Genomic DNA, 17,105 nt, shown 5'->3' on the forward strand with positions numbered 1-17,105 from the left:
AACAGAGGACTGGGCCTTTGAGGGAATATCCTCACCTGGATATATATATGTATATATATATATATATATATATATATATATATATATTGGACAGGATCACAATTTTGGACAATCACATGTTTACCAAATGGCGTCCCAGCTTCGTCTCTTCGATGTATATCAACTGACTGTTATATTCCTCTCTTGTGTCTCCCCTGATGATGTGATTATTACACGAAAGTGCACTTGGGAACTTTTTGTGTTTCATTTTCCCCGTGGACTCATAGAAATATATATATATATAGATATATATATATATATATATATATATATATATATATATATATATATATATATATATATATATATATATATATATATATATGTATATATATATATACATATATATATATATATATATATATATATATATATATATATATATATATATATATATATATATATATATCCTTCAGTATGTTTACTTTCGATAATGAGGAACAGAAGAAGGAGTCAAGCAAGTAAATTTCGTCAAAGACATCTCTCTTTTCTTAACGCTGCCTCGCAAAGATTTTCATTATTTCAAATTGAAGAAACAGACGAATTTTCTATTGTCTGGTTAGCTCAGTGGTAGAGCATGAGTCTGATAAACTCAAGGTCGTGGGTTCGAGACCCACACCAGACATAATTTTTGTCTTTTTCTTTTTTCATTTTGTCCGCATCACATGTGTGCAACATTCAGTATGTTCATCCAACGTTGTAGTAAAGATCTTCACAATAAATTGGGGTTTTCGACCTTATCTGAAAGGGTCAGGTCCACCAAGACGTCCTTGAAATCTTCCAGAAGCTTCTGGCGATCCTCCTCCAACTGCTGGGCACATCAGAGTTAACATGGGCCGGACATCCGTTGTGGAACGACTTAATCTGCTTCCGGTAGTTAGCAGGGATGATAATGAGGGCTCTGACCTCATACCAGGTCAGCTTAGTTCCAGTCTGTTGCTTAGTTCCAGTCTATTGCTTAGTTCCAGTCTATTGCTTAGTTCCAGTCTATTGCTTAGTTCCAGTCTATTGCAACGACAATAAAAGATTAAAACTCATTTCTTCGTGGAAAATTGAGAGGAAAACACGACAGCAACATGGAGATTTACCCTGTGGTTATTTTGCCGGCTAGTCGGCAACGTCGGTCAAACACTATTTTGCCGTGGTCATCTCAGTGCTTCATATAATACTATGTCACAAAATATGTTCTTGGGGGCGTAGCTCAGTGGTAGAGCACTCGCTTGGCATGCGAGAGGTCCCGGGTTCAAACCCCGGCGCTTCCATTTTTGTTATTTGGGAAATTCATTGTTTTCAGTCTTATATATATATATATATATATATATATATATATATATATATATATATATATATATATATATATATATATATATATATATATATATATATATATATATATCGTCCGATCAGAGAAGTTAAGCAACGTTGGGTCTGGTTAGTACTTGGATGGGTGACCGTCTGGGGACACCAGATGCTGTTATCCCTGGAGATAGGGAAGAAAGTATACTTGCCTCGTATTCCCTGCGTGTCGTACAAGGCGACTTAAAGAGGAGGGAGCAGAAGGCCGGAAATCCTTTACTCTCACTTTCAATTTTCCAAAAGACGGAACAGAGAAGATATAAAGATATTGTAAAGATGTAACTAATATACGATATAAGAATGAATGGAAGATAAGAATGTAGCTGAAACAAGGAGTAATGAAGATTAAGGGGCTATGAAAATTATTCTGTGGTGAAGATGAATGTATATGTTGAGATTTTGTATTGAACATCAAGAAGTAATGATAATGATGAGAGTGTGGTGATGATGAGGGTTTAGTTAAGGAGTGGCGACAATTGCCTTTACAATGATAATAAGGAGGTAACACAATGAGGAACACAAACTTTCCAAAGCTACGTTCAAGTCAGACTTTGAACTAAGTTCGGTAAACAGAAGGATGATGTTAAGATGAGAGTGTAGTGAGGAAGAGTATAGTGATGATAAGGATACTGTCAAGATAGGTTGTGGCGAAGATACGACTGTAGTGAAGATACGAATGTAGTAGAGATAAGGGTTATCAAGGAGTAAAGTTTATTCAGAATGATTATGTAGTGAAGATAAGAACTATTTCTAGTGAACATCAGGGAGTACAATGATGATGGTATGGTAGAAATAACGGTGTAGTGAAGAAGAGGGTATAGTGAAGATATAATTAAGTGAAAATAAGCTAGTAGTGAAGATTCACGTTAGTGAATATGAGGTTGTAGTGAACTTAACCTTATTGACCTGATCCCCCAAATCCTCCAAACTCCGTTCAAGGGCCGATCCAAAACCAATCAAAAAGGCTATTTCTCTGTGTATTGTTAGTGGTGGTGGTGGTGTGTAGGTGTGTGTAATCATCTATTTGCACTGTATTAGGAGGGGGTTTTACACTCGTGGGGCCCCGTGTAAGTACGTTGTTTGTGTGAGTGGGTAAAATCTAAAGCCTTCCTTGAAACCAGCTTAGTCAAGATAAGGTCATATGAAGATGAGGTTGTAGTGAAGATTATAATAAGCCTTGCATAGTGAAGATAAAGGGATTAAGTAGAGGAGATGTAGTAAAAAAGATTATAGTGAACACAAAAGGATTCAAGCTAAGTGCAGGGTCGGCCTACGGGCTTGAACTTATATTTTAGGTCAAAGGCATCACCAGTACACCCCGGCCAGCCTTAAAGTTTATCCGTACACACACACACACACACACACACACACACACACACATAAGTATATATATATATATATATATATATATATATATATATATATATATATATATATATATATATATATATATATATATATATATATATATATATATATATATATATACATATGTGTGTGTGTGTGTGTGTGTGTGTATATATATTTACACTGTACCAGAAGCGTTAACAAAAGCTCATTTGGTGAAATCGTGTTTCCTCACATTAAATGTTATCCCAGATATCAAAAATTATTCTCTTTGGTATTTCATGTTCTATGTTTTCCACTTGAATTTCTTCACTCGAAGTGATTTACCGTTCATGTTTTAGATTAAACTATATTTGTCAATTGACCAATTCCCTCTCCCATCTCATTATGACGCTTCTTATTGTTCTTTGATTTGAATCTTCAGTTTTCACCTCTCCTTCAACATGATAACCTCTGAATCTGTGAGTGTGTAATGACCTATTTTTACTGTGTGAGGAGAGAGTTCTACACTCGCCAGGCCAAATCTCTAGAACATTCTGTACTATTATACAACTTGTAAGATTTATGTATTGTGTCTGCCTTAACCATGACCTCATTCTTCTTATTCCATTCATCAACCACTCTTATATAAACTTTAAAATTACTTCTCTGAATATTTTTGAACAATATTGCCCTAATTTCATGCTATGTTCTCTAGTTTTGTGTGTGTGTGTGTTCTCAGAAAGTAACTGTGTACTATTCAACAATGATTTCCCAAAAGCCATTTACCTCATATCCTTTTATTTCGATGCTTGAAAATGGCTAAATTTTCGTCAAAGTGGTTTTTGTCTTATTAGTACTTATGATGATTTATTGATTCAAAAAGTATTGGTATTTCGAAACTATTTAGATCCTTCAACATCTCTTTCCATCTTCACTACACTATCAACACCACTAGCCATCTTGACTATTTCTTCGACACCTTTAGATTTCATGAAATAATGATCGCAACAAAACTAAATGAATCCGTCTACATATCCGGATTTGTATGGGATTTAATCTGGATAGATCTGGTTATGTGACGTCACATAACCTAGGGGTATAAAAGGCCGGCGGCGAGAGAAGTGTAATCATTTGAGGATGGGACTCCGTACCGACAACATCTCCTCTCACACTCTCCGGCAAGAAAATTTGGTAAGTGCGCCTCAGGCCGGAATCAAAATGAGTGTTCCAGTTGTAAAGTTGACCCAGAAGGATGTGAATGACCTGGTGGTTATGAGAGAGGTGGGTCGGGGAGGCAACGCCAAGATTGAAACGGTGTTGTTCCGTGGATCGTGTTGCGTCATCAAATCCCTTCTCGACGGAGTGAGTTGGAAAAGTCTTATGGATGAAGCCGACATTCACAGGAGACTGGCTGGGGCTGGAGGAGCCCCTCTCCTTCGAGCAGTGTGCCGCAACCCCCCACTGATCATCTTAAGCCACACTGGCCAGCCTTATGATAAGTACATGAGAACATGTCGGTCGGACGAGGAACTGGTCGAGTCCGCCATCATGGTCGCTCGTCGGCTGATGGAAATCCATAAGAAAAACATTGTCCATAATGACGTCAAGGTCGAGAATGTGACCGTGACGATGGGTGAGAAGCCAGAGTTTCACATCATCGACTTCGGCTTGAGCGTTAAGAAGGGAAGCTGCGTTGAGTACAATGTTCCTGACCTGTGGTTGGCCCCTGAGGTCAGGGAGCGCAAGCCGGTCTCCCCAGCCAGTGACGTCTTCTCTTTTGGGCATCTAATGAGGCACGTGTCCATCCTGGTCAGGAAGCAGGGTGTGCGGGAAAGCCTCCAGGATCTTTACCAAACAGCGACCCACAGCGACCCCTCAGAGAGACCAGCTCTGCCACTTATTATTGGTGAGCTGAAGAAGGTGATGAGGTCAGTCCGCCGGAGGCGTACCAGAGGAGGGGGCCAACGGAACCAGAGGAAGGGCAGGAAATGAGGTGCCCTTCCTCAACTATCTACCTCACAATAACAACTTTGTTTTAGAGGAAATTTTACTTGTAATATAATGGGAAAGAACTTTGTTTTAGAGGAAATTATTATCTTTACATAGCTTAAAGCGGGATAGACCTTTATTTTAAAGGAAATTAAAATATTTATTTAAAACGGGAAAAAATTATGGAACTCGACATGCAACCACCTCCTCGTGGTGAGTTCTGGGTGATCAGAGATCAAACATCTCTTATCAGCTAAGAGTTGCATACAAACGTATTTCCTGATAAGTAAAAGACAACTGGATAATGTTCTTATGATCTTAAATGTTCTTAGAGTTTGGCTAGTGTTATCTTGGAGGTCTTCTATCCCCTACAGCTCGGGCTGGGCCCAGACTGTATCATGGACAACGATAAATGGTCTTAGACGAGCTATCATGGACAGCGATAAATGATTTAGCCTAACTATTATGGACAACGATAAGTGATCTTAGCTTAACCATCATGGACAACGCTGAATTATCTTAGCATAGCCGTCATGCAAAATGATAAATGATCTTAGCCTTACTATCATGGACAACGATAGATAATCTTAGCCTTGCCATCAAGGCCCATTTTCAGTCGTCCATCATAAATTTGCATGTTATTCTAATATCATTATTAGTTTGAACCTTATAAAAGACTGACTTGGTCCAGTTGTATGTTTTCATACAAGAACAAATTGAAGTGTCCCAAGCATTTTGAAATGGCATTTGTACTACTTAACTCTCGATGTTAGTGAAAACATGTGAGATAACCACGACTGAGCAGCTTTCCTGTGTGCTGTGAATTTATTACCTTCCTTTTTCCTCTCTCTCTCTCTCTCTCTCTCTCTCTCTCTCTCTCTCTCTCTCTCTCTCTCTCTCTCTCTCTCTCTCTCTCTCTCTCTCTCTCTCTCTCTCTCTCTCTCTCTCTCATCAAAATATTCGAAATTATGAAATTCAATGTAGCCAAACTTCTGAATTACTTGTTTGTCTTGTAAAGTTGATCGTAGGTTTTTTTTTGATATATATATATATATATATATATATATATATATATATATATATATATATATATATATATATATATATATATATATATATATATATATGTATATATATATATATATATATATATATATATATGTATATATATATATATATATATATATATATATATATATATATATATATATATATATATATATATATATATATATATATATATATATACATATTCTATTTATTCATTTTGCTTTGTCGCTGTCTCCCGCGTTAGCGAGGTAGCGCAAGGAAACAGACGAAAGAATGGCCCAACCCACCCACATACACATGTGTATACATAAACGTCCACACACAGTACATATACATATCTACACATCTCAATGTATACATATATATACACACACAGACATATACATATATACCCATGTACATAATTCATACTGTCTGCCTTTATTCATTCCCATCGCCACTCCGCCACACATGGAATAACAACACCCTCACCCCTCATGTGTGCGAGGTAGCGCTAAAAAAAGACAACAAAGGCCCCATTCGTTCACACTCAGTCTCTAGCTGTCATGTAATAATGCACATACATATATATATATATATATATATATATATATATATATATATATATATATATATATATATATATATATATATATATATATTGGGGAGTAAATATATAAAACCATTTTGGTGTCTCAGATTTTGGACATGAATCAAGGTATATTTACGCCACTGACTAAGATTATGACCTTCATTTCCTTCCAGTAGATACAGGTTTTCAGATAATGCAATTATCAATAAATGGACCACTCACGAGCTTAGGTAGTTCTAAGTGGAGCTTAAAATGTTGTGCTTCTACACAATGACAACAAATATGGATCACTCCCAATTGGTGGTTCAACTATGATGAGTGAACAGCAGGACACAATCGTCCTGGTCTTACACAAGATATCATACCACCATCACCAATGGTTAATGTGTGTGGATCTTAAGATGGTGACTTTTCTCCTGGGTCAGCAGAGTGGGTACAACAAGTAGCCCAGCTTTACCTGTCTCTGGGATAGTAGAGCTGAGGATGAGCACTGGCTGAGAAAACAATGGTCTCTGAGAGAAAACATGTTGGTTGGAGACAAGAATGTAATGGCAGAACCCTTGGTTGGTAGAGATAAGATCATTGTACCACCACTGCACATCAAACTAGGTTTAATGAAACACTTTGTGAAGGTTTGGAACAAAGAAGGACACTCTGCTTTGACTACACAGGCAGAAAATGTCCAGCGCTGATCATGGAGAAGGTGAGGGCAGGTATTGTCGACGGGTCACAAACCATGGAACTCATGAAAGACCCACATTTCCAAGATTCAATGACCAATGTTGAGGCAGAGGCATGGTCTTCGTTCACTGTGGTTGTAAGGAATTGTCTTGGTCACCATAAAGCAGATAACTACCCTGAACTAGTGGAGAACCTGCCATCCCTCAACTTGGCTGTAAAATGAACATCAAAGTGCATTACCTCCACACCCACTTGGCCAGACAACCTAAGTGAGGAACTGGCTCAACCATTCCACCAAGATTTAAGAACCATGGAAGAAAGATCCCGGGGACACTGGGATACCCATACCTGGGACACTGGGATACCCATACCTGGGACACTGGGATACCCATACATGGGACACTGGGATACCCATACCTGGGACACTGGGATACCCATACCTGGGACACTGGGATACCCATACCTGGAACACTGGGATACCCATACCTGGGACACTGGGATACCCATACCTGGGACACTGGGATACCCATACCTGGGACACTGGGATACCCATACCTGGGACACTGGGATACCCATACATGGGACACTGGGATACCCATACCTGGGACACTGGGATACCCATACCTGGGACACTGGGATACCCATACCTGGAACACTGGGATACCCATACCTGGGACACTGGGATACCCATACCTGGGACACTGGGATACCCATACCTGGGACACTGGGATACCCATACATGGGACACTGGGATACCCATACCTGGGACACTGGGATACCCATACCTGGGACACTGGGATACCCATACCTGGGACACTGGGATACCCATACCTGGGACACTGGGATACCCATACCTGGGACACTGGGATACCCATACCTGGGACACTGGGATACCCATACCTGGGACACTGGGATACCCATACCTGGAACACTGGGATACCCATACCTGGGATACCCATACATGGGACACTGGGATACCCATACCTGGGACACTGGGATACCCATACCTGGGACACTGGGATACCCATACATGGGACACTGGGATACCCATACATGGGACACTGGGATACCCATACCTGGGACACTGGGATACCCATACCTGGAACACTGGGATACCCATACCTGGGACACTGGGATACCCATACCTGGGACAGTGGGATACCCATACATGGGACACTGGGATACCCATACCTGGGACACTGGGATACCCATACCTGGAACACTGGGATACCCATACCTGGGACACTGGGATACCCATACCTGGGACAGTGGGATACCCATACATGGGACACTGGGATACCCATACCTGGAACACTGGAATACCCATACCTGGGACACTGGGATACCCATACCTGGGACACTGGGATACCCATACCTGGAACACTGGGATACCCATACCTGGAACACTGGGATACCCATACCTGGGACACTGGGATACCCATACCTGGGACACTGGGATACCCATACCTGGAACACTGGGATACCCATACCTGGGACACTGGGATACCCATACATGGGACACTGGGATACCCATACCTGGAACACTGGGATACCCATACATGGGACACTGGGATACCCATACCTGGGACACTGGGATACCCATACCTGGGACACTGGGATACCCATACATGGGACACTGGGATACCCATACCTGGGACACTGGGATACCCATACCTGGGACACTAGGATACCCATATATGGAACACTGGGATACCCATATATGGAACACTGGGATACCCATACATGGGACACTGGGATACCCATATATGGAACACTGGGATACCCATACATGGGACACTGGGATACCCATACATGGGACACTGGGATACCCATACATGGGACACTGGGATACCCATATATGGAACACTGGGATACCCATATATGGAACACTGGGATACCCATACATGGGACACTGGGATACCCATACCTGGGACACTGGGATACCCATACCTGGGACACTGGGATACCCATACATGGGACACTGGGATACCCATATATGGAACACTGGGATACCCATACCTGGGACACTGGGATACCCATACCTGGGACACTGGGATACCCATATATGGAACACTGGGATACCCATACCTGGGACAGTGGGATACCCATACCTGGGACACTGGGATACCCATACATGGGACACTGGGATACCCATACATGGGACACTGGGATACCCATACCTGGGATACTGGGATACCCATACCTGGGACACTGGGATACCCATACCTGGGACACTGGGATACCCATACCTGGGACACTGGGATACCCATACATGGGACACTGGGATACCCATACATGGAACACTGGGATACCCATACCTGGGACACTGGGATACCCATACCTGGGACACTGGGATACCCATACATGGGACACTGGGATACCCATACATGGAACACTGGGATACCCATACCTGGGACACTGGGATACCCATACCTGGGACACTGGGATACCCATACATGGGACACTGGGATACCCATACATGGGACACTGGGATACCCATACATGGGACACTGGGATACCCATACATGGGACACTGGGATACCCATACCTGGGACACTGGGATACCCATATATGGAACACTGGGATACCCATACCTGGGACACTGGGATACCCATACCTGGGACACTGGGATACCCATACCTGGGACACTGGGATACCCATACATGGGACACTGGGATACCCATACATGGAACACTGGGATACCCATACCTGGGACACTGGGATACCCATACCTGGGACACTGGGATACCCATACATGGGACACTGGGATACCCACATTACCGTTACAAAGGAAGTTTGTGCTTCTTCCAAAACCAACAGGCCATTTGCACGTCTCATGAACCTAGAATGTCTAGACACTGAGAATCTGGCTGAGAATCTGTCTTCCAACTAACAGTTCTGTTTTCACCTCCTGCTCTCCTGACTCTTCACACTGTATATCTTTCTTCCATTGTTTATATTTCCTCCACGAGGCAGCGACATTCTCTCATCCTCAAGTGGAGGTTCTCTACTTGGGAGATTTTAGCGCACATCACAGAGAACAGTTGGAAGGTCCCGACGTAGATATATATATATATATATATATATATATATATATATATATATATATATATATATATATATATATATATATATATGTGTGTGTGTGTGTGTGTGTGTGTGTGTGTTTGTTTTCCACGCATAATAATTTGGACCAGATAATCAACCAGTTTACCCATATTCCAGACCGTCACAACCATTCTCCCAATACTCCGGACTTTCTTCTCCAGTCCCTCCTGTTACACCTACACAATTCGTTTATCTGACCACACTCTTGTGTCTCCTCACTACGTTCCTTCCTCCATTAGTTGGCCACTCTACATCACAGTATTTTCAGGTAACTAAAAAAAAAAATCTTTATTTGTCTGACCTTCCATGGAAAGATTACTGCCTTTCTTACGGCGATGAATCTATATATCCTGAGCCTATAGCATAAGTTATTGTTGCGTGAATACAGGCATATATTCCTTCATCCCCTATAATAACCCTTTTCTCCAATTTGTCGTACAACCATCGTAGTTCTGAAGCCATTTGTCCAAGAGACCAAATATATTGCATCAGGGAGTCTCTCCTTCCTCCAACACTCATTCGACCTTAATATTCGTCTAAAATCCTTGAAAAATATCATATTCGTGTGGCAAACTATTTCTTTATCCACTGTAAATACAACAGCGTATTATCTTCCGGATTCTTTTTTATATTAAGCCAGAAATATTTCAAACAGTTTATATGGCATTACATTTCCTTCGTTTTTACAATTAGACGACACTTTTAGCTGTATCTCTTACTGAAAGAAGTAATCATTTTGGCTCTATCTGCTTCAACTCCAATCCCGATCAGTCTAACATTTCCCTCACCCGTTAAAGTACCTCTAACTGATCCAATGCAACTTCCTAAAACATCTTCTTGTAAACTCCATAAGTAATGGGCAAGAAAAAGGCATATGGAACCACATGACATCCATCCTTGTGTTGTGAATGAATATACCTACATTCCTGTGAGACATTACCGACGGCAGGTGAACTATTGACAAGAGCAGTCATCAAGGGCTTATTATTCCCTCATGATCAAACTTATCCAGGTCTGCCGTTTTGTTTCTTTTGTTCCATTGTTTCTGATAGTATGTCTTTAACTTTTATGTAAAAATGTTGAAGTACACTGTACTTTCTTATCAATAAAATTGGATTTAGGACATAAGCTGTGTCTTTGATTATAAATACAAGTGCAATGAGAAAAAACATGATTCTTGCCATAGCTTCGTTCTCTGGAATTAAGTCACCGTTTTCCGTTATTAATTAACCAAATGATTAAGCAGTGATTCTTGCTTCTAACATAACTATGAAAAGCATTAATCAATTTGCCCTTCATATTGATGTATAGTCTGTCGTATAACTATCTTGATTTACGCAAATTTATACAGTATAGTCTTTCATGTTTTGTACGTCTGAGTTTTTATGTGTTACTTTCTTCAACAAAAGGCATCTCTTCGTTTCATCCTTTCACCACATTAGTTTTGCTTTGCAAAACAAGGTCTATTACGCACTGGCACATTTGTACCCTCGATTACTTTGAAAGTTTTATTGAAACATTTCCTAGCTACGTTCATGTCATTTTAAGCAACCATATCAATTAGGATTTGACAGTCAAAAGCAATGCGAAAATCACTAAGATATGAAAGTCTAAAATCTGGTATCTTTTTTTACGACTCATGTTGACTAGCATTCCATGCAGTGTTGAAAGTGATTTAAGATGTAATTTCACGGTGATCAGTATTTCGAAACTGATGTAACCATTCCCAGTAAAAGTACATTCTCTTACTGAATGACCCATGTATACTGTACCTTAACTTTCCTTTTATTATCGTCACTGTTAACATGACCAGTGTCAGTACATTTTATGACTGCATGTCCCATATACAATTTCCTCGACCACATAAATTCAAGACCACGTACCTAGTTCAAATATGTCATCTGAGCTGAAAAACACTATAATGGGGAGAAGTAAGGATATGAGGAACATAGGAGAGTGATGCGAACTGTTAAATAGATGGCCACTTATAGTACAGTCAAATTGTTCATGCAGATTGGTCCGGTAGTATGTTTTGTATAAGTGATAACGAATGTTAAGTAACGTAATTTTGGTCGTATTGGTAAGACCAATTGTTAAAGTCGTTCAGCAGCTGTCATTCATCACGTAATGATTATGTTACACGGACACTTTATTAGCTAGTGTCCATTGTGGAAGTCCATGCAAGATTCTGTGTACTATATATTAGATATAAACACAGCAACTGTGTCAAACATGAACAAGCAACATTCATTGGAAAATAGTAATGTCTTGTGACCTCTAGACACTCATCCTCTCCCTCTGCTACACCTCCCAGTCTCCCTAGCACCCCAACCATGTTTTCACCCAACCTTCTCTGGCCAGTGATATCGCTGCCTTTACACGTCTGTGATTACCTCTGATCAGATAATAAAAATCATTCTTGCTTTCGCTTATGATACTTGCACTAACCATTTGCACCTGCAACACTTAATAGCTCACGTAACTCTACTGTGTTCCACGTCCCCTTGCTCCTCCCCCTTTACAGTGTTACCAGCTAAGTTGACATATACATACTCGGTATGTGTATGTCGAAGTGAATGACCTTTGACCTTTTATGTTGCTATCATTGCTAACGACTGTACACCATATTGTGCCCTTTTTCAAATACACATTTATTCTCTGTATAAATGTATTCTTTATGTATATAATGTAAGTCTAAAATGTTTTATCACTTACCCATGTATACGTGTCAATGTTAAGATGATATTCTGTATGACTTAATTATACCTGCTTTGTATTACACAAACGTTGTTACCTATGTTACTATCAGTATACTGTATGACTTATACCTGCTTTGTATTACACAAACGTTGTTACCTGTTACTATCAGTATATTGTATGACTTATGTTATACCTGCTTTGTATTACACAAACGTTGTTACCTGTTACTATCAGTATATTGTATGACTTATGTTATACCTGCTTTGTATTACACAAACGTTGTTATCTATGTTAGTATCAATATCGCTTAGTATACTGTACTTGATGTGTCCTAGACCTCCCACCTCTGACTGGAGTGTGCACTTGGGGTCCCTGAGCCTACTCGCCTTCCCCCGTCACTCTCCTATGTCGATGTATTTTACCCACTGTGCGCTCTATACTGGCCTCCACCTACACCTAGATTTGTTACTTCACCTACACAATCATTGAAATGCTTTGTCTATGGATATCCAGACAATAATCTTTCTTTTTATAAAAGAAATAACATTTATTGAATTGTAACAAACTTACCTCAATCTTCAACATTATCAACGTCACGAGCAGGTTTCTCAACTAATTGGATTATGGAACTATCAAGCAAATCTACGTGGATCCGCACCCGAAGCTGGTGGAAAGAGACATTCGCCCCAACCTTGCACTTAAGTCTTTTACGACAGAATCTTGTTCATCACAAATTTCTGCAAACTGATCATAAAATCTGTCGCCTTTCTCTGGTGTTTGTCCTACTGTTATTTTCTTACGAAGCTCATCTTTAATCTATGCAAAATGAAATCGACATTCCCATCGGTGACATTTTATTCATCACAAGATTAAGATGATCTTTAACAAAGGCCAAACATTACCGCCTACATTATTTACCATGTTTTTATTAAAAATTATACCCTGGAATTGCGTATTAGACAAAGAAGTCTATCTATTTTATATCAAACCAAGATTCAGAAATAACAATCACATAATATCTTCTACAGATGCTTTCTCAGACTCTGACATTTAGTTACGTAGCCTCCGAACATTAACAATACTTTATGTCATGAACCAATGACAGTAAAACAATGCACAGTTCAATATTAGTATTAGGTGCAGCGACAAGTGTAACACTGCAAACTGTTGCCACTCGTTACCACCACACATAAGTATTAAGGTTTTCTACACAGTCTAATGGCAATAAACAGACAACTTACCTACAGTGAGCTTATTTTAGGGAAAAGTCACTTTCCTTCAGGAGTTTCGTCACATTTGCTTGCAGCCAGTAACCTGAGCTCTCCTGGCTTAATGTTGAGGCTCTACATGTACTGTACTGTACGTCTGTACTTACCACCATGTATACTTAATTTTCAATGAATATAACATGTGTCGTGCTGTTGCTTTCATATGGAGATGCAAGTGAAATGACATACACTACTGATCAGGCAAGTAAAAAAAAAGAAAAGATTGATTAAAAGATAATTCATTTCTTTGATAACATATCACTCATACAATAAACACGGTAAATCGATACTTTTTTAAAAAAATTATTGATATTTCTGTAGTGAGAATTTTTACAAATCAAGTAATCTCTTGCACGGTTTACTTAGGCCATAATGATTAGATATGATCAAAAGGTTGTGGACATAAAGTTACATAAGTCGCAGACACCCACCAGAGATGATCATATGTGAGCAAGAGCGTGACACCTGTGTTACTATAAACCAGACCTGGGAGTGAGGCAGTGTGCCTACCACACACTAAACCAGGCACTGGGCTGCTGTATTCTACATTCATCATGGATGGTACAAGATAATGAATTTCCCATAAGCCAAACATAATGTCCTCAAACATCAAGACTGGCAACGTGTCTCTGTAGACCAGACCTGCAGAGAAGCTTGGCGATTGTGTCACTACACAACAGGCTTAGCACTGTGGTACTGTGTCACTAGGCACAGCACCTGGCACAAGGGTCCTGTGGCACCACACATACACTAAATCTGTGGTAGTGTCTCACCACACACCACACCTGTCACGAGGGTCCTGTACCACCACACCACACCTACACTAACACTGGGGTACTGATGTCACCAGACACCTCACCGTAGTGAAGGAAGGTCTTGTAGGTCGGCATTGAGGGTGAGTAGTGTACGTAGGTGGTGAAGGAAGGTAGTGTTGGCACTTGAGCGCTGCACACCACACCTACACCGACACTGGGGTACTGTGTTACCAGACACCCACAAGGCACTAGGACGGTGTAACACCACACGTACATTGACACTGGGGTAATATGTCACCAGCACTGTACCTGGCACTAGGGTACTGTACAACTACACCTTCACTGACACTGGGGTACGGTGTCAACAGTCACTGCACTAGCACTAAGGTACTTTACCACCACATCAACACTGACACTGGGGTACTGTCACCAGACACCCACATAGCACTAGGACGGTGTAACACCACACCTACACTGACACTGGGGTACTGTCTCACCACACACCACATCTGACACTAAAATATTTTATGTCACACTGACCAGTATTGCACTGGCACTGAGGTACTCTGTTCCTCACATACCAAACCTGGCAGGTAGTACCACACACCGCAAGCTTGTACCGGGATGAGGATACTGTGATAAGAGTTCCGTATCTCTGCTTGGGTATGGCGTTCCTTCACACATCACATCTCACACATAGGTATTGTGTCCCTCACACACCAGACGTAGCACTGGGGAACTGTTCCTGTACACCACACCTGGAGCTGGGATCCTGTTTTCCCACATCCTGAACAATAATGAATATAACTCTCAGCACTGGTAGGCTTCCTGTAGATCTTAAATGATAACTAATCAAAATACCTAATTATCACCACATTAAGGAAGGGTGATTTGCCTTTGTGTTTCCATTTAGTCTTAAACTTGATGGTGGGATGAATCGTAATTCATTAAAGAACACATCACGATCTTGGTAAGATGGCCATAAGAACCACACATCGTTAACGTATCTTAACCTTATTTTTGGACTGTTACTAACTGAAGTTTGGATCTCAGTCTCATAGTATTCCATGAATAAGTTACTGAGAATGGGAGTGAGGGAATTTATCATGGCTAAACCGAATTTCTTTCAATAAGAATCAGCCTCAGCATCTTGGAAAACGTTATTGTCAACAAAGTTTTATTAAATCAATGAAAGTTTTTGAGGGTAGGGGCATCTCAGCTACGTTAAAGGAAGAAGAATCTCGCCATATAATGTAAATAATAGATTAGATTTTGCTAAGAGGGCTAGGATCATTTATTTGCCTGATCATGAACTTAGGTTTAATATCAATTTCTCTTTACCAAAGTCTATATTGATGAAACCATTGCTTACTTGACCCTAAACACTATTGTCAATAATGAGGAATGGTTTTACTTTCCTCGGGTCCAACAGACACAGAGGGGAAAAAGATCTCATTACGATTTACTAAACAAATTACATGGACTTAAGCTTTAATTTACCTTATTGAAATATACGAGTAAAGAGAACAAATTCAATTCCCTTCGAACAATTACCAGTTTAAGATTTGCTTGGGCAAAGATAGTGATTTAGATAGAATCCTATCTAAGCCTCTCCTTGATGAACTAGCTAAAAAAAAACTACCAAATCGTTCAGGACCGCTGCCCCTTCAAGCTAGATGTACTATTATTGCCTACAATGTTGATGAATCTATCTTGTCCCTCAGCCCTTCGGAGATTGTTGAAGCCATCAATGGCGAAAACAATGACGTTAATGTCATCAACGTCTATAAACCGAATAACTCCAGATCAATAAAGATACAATGTTCAAACCCGACCGAGGCCGATCGCCTGCTCTCCCGGGGAGTCCTGTTCCCCATGATCTCTGTGCCAGCAAAATCCCTGAAGAAAGATGAATATCTCGACGTACAACAATGTTTCAAATGTCTGAAATACGGACATGAGACTAAGAACTGTAAAGAACCCCACCAAACCTGTAGTCAATGCGCGGAAACTGGTCATGGTTTTCGTGAGTGCAAGGCTCAGGCAGCGAAGTGTGTCAACTGTAAAGGTGAACACGTTGCTGTATCTGGGCTGTGCCCACGTAAGAAGGAGCAACTCTGCGCAGTGAGTCAGGCACAAAAATCCAACTCACCTCCTTCCACAAACCCTCACCTCTACGCAACAGTTGCTGCTGCTGCTCCTCCCCCTGCCACCCAAGCTTCTCCTATCCCAACTACTAATTCTTCAGACCTCCTCACC

At 40.5% G+C, this 17,105-nt stretch overlaps 1 non-coding gene across 1 annotated transcript; it reads left to right on the forward strand.

Annotated features, from left to right (window-relative positions):
- The first annotated feature begins 592 nt into the window (after nt 1-592).
- TRNAI-GAU (transfer RNA isoleucine (anticodon GAU)) lies at nt 593-664 on the forward strand. The gene has a single exon. It is a non-coding gene; the product is annotated as a tRNA-Ile (tRNA).
- Nucleotides 665-17,105: the final 16,441 nt, after the last annotated feature.

The sequence above is a fragment of the Panulirus ornatus genome, chromosome 70 (assembly GCF_036320965.1).
Source record: "Panulirus ornatus isolate Po-2019 chromosome 70, ASM3632096v1, whole genome shotgun sequence".
Lineage (NCBI taxonomy): Eukaryota > Metazoa > Arthropoda > Malacostraca > Decapoda > Palinuridae > Panulirus > Panulirus ornatus.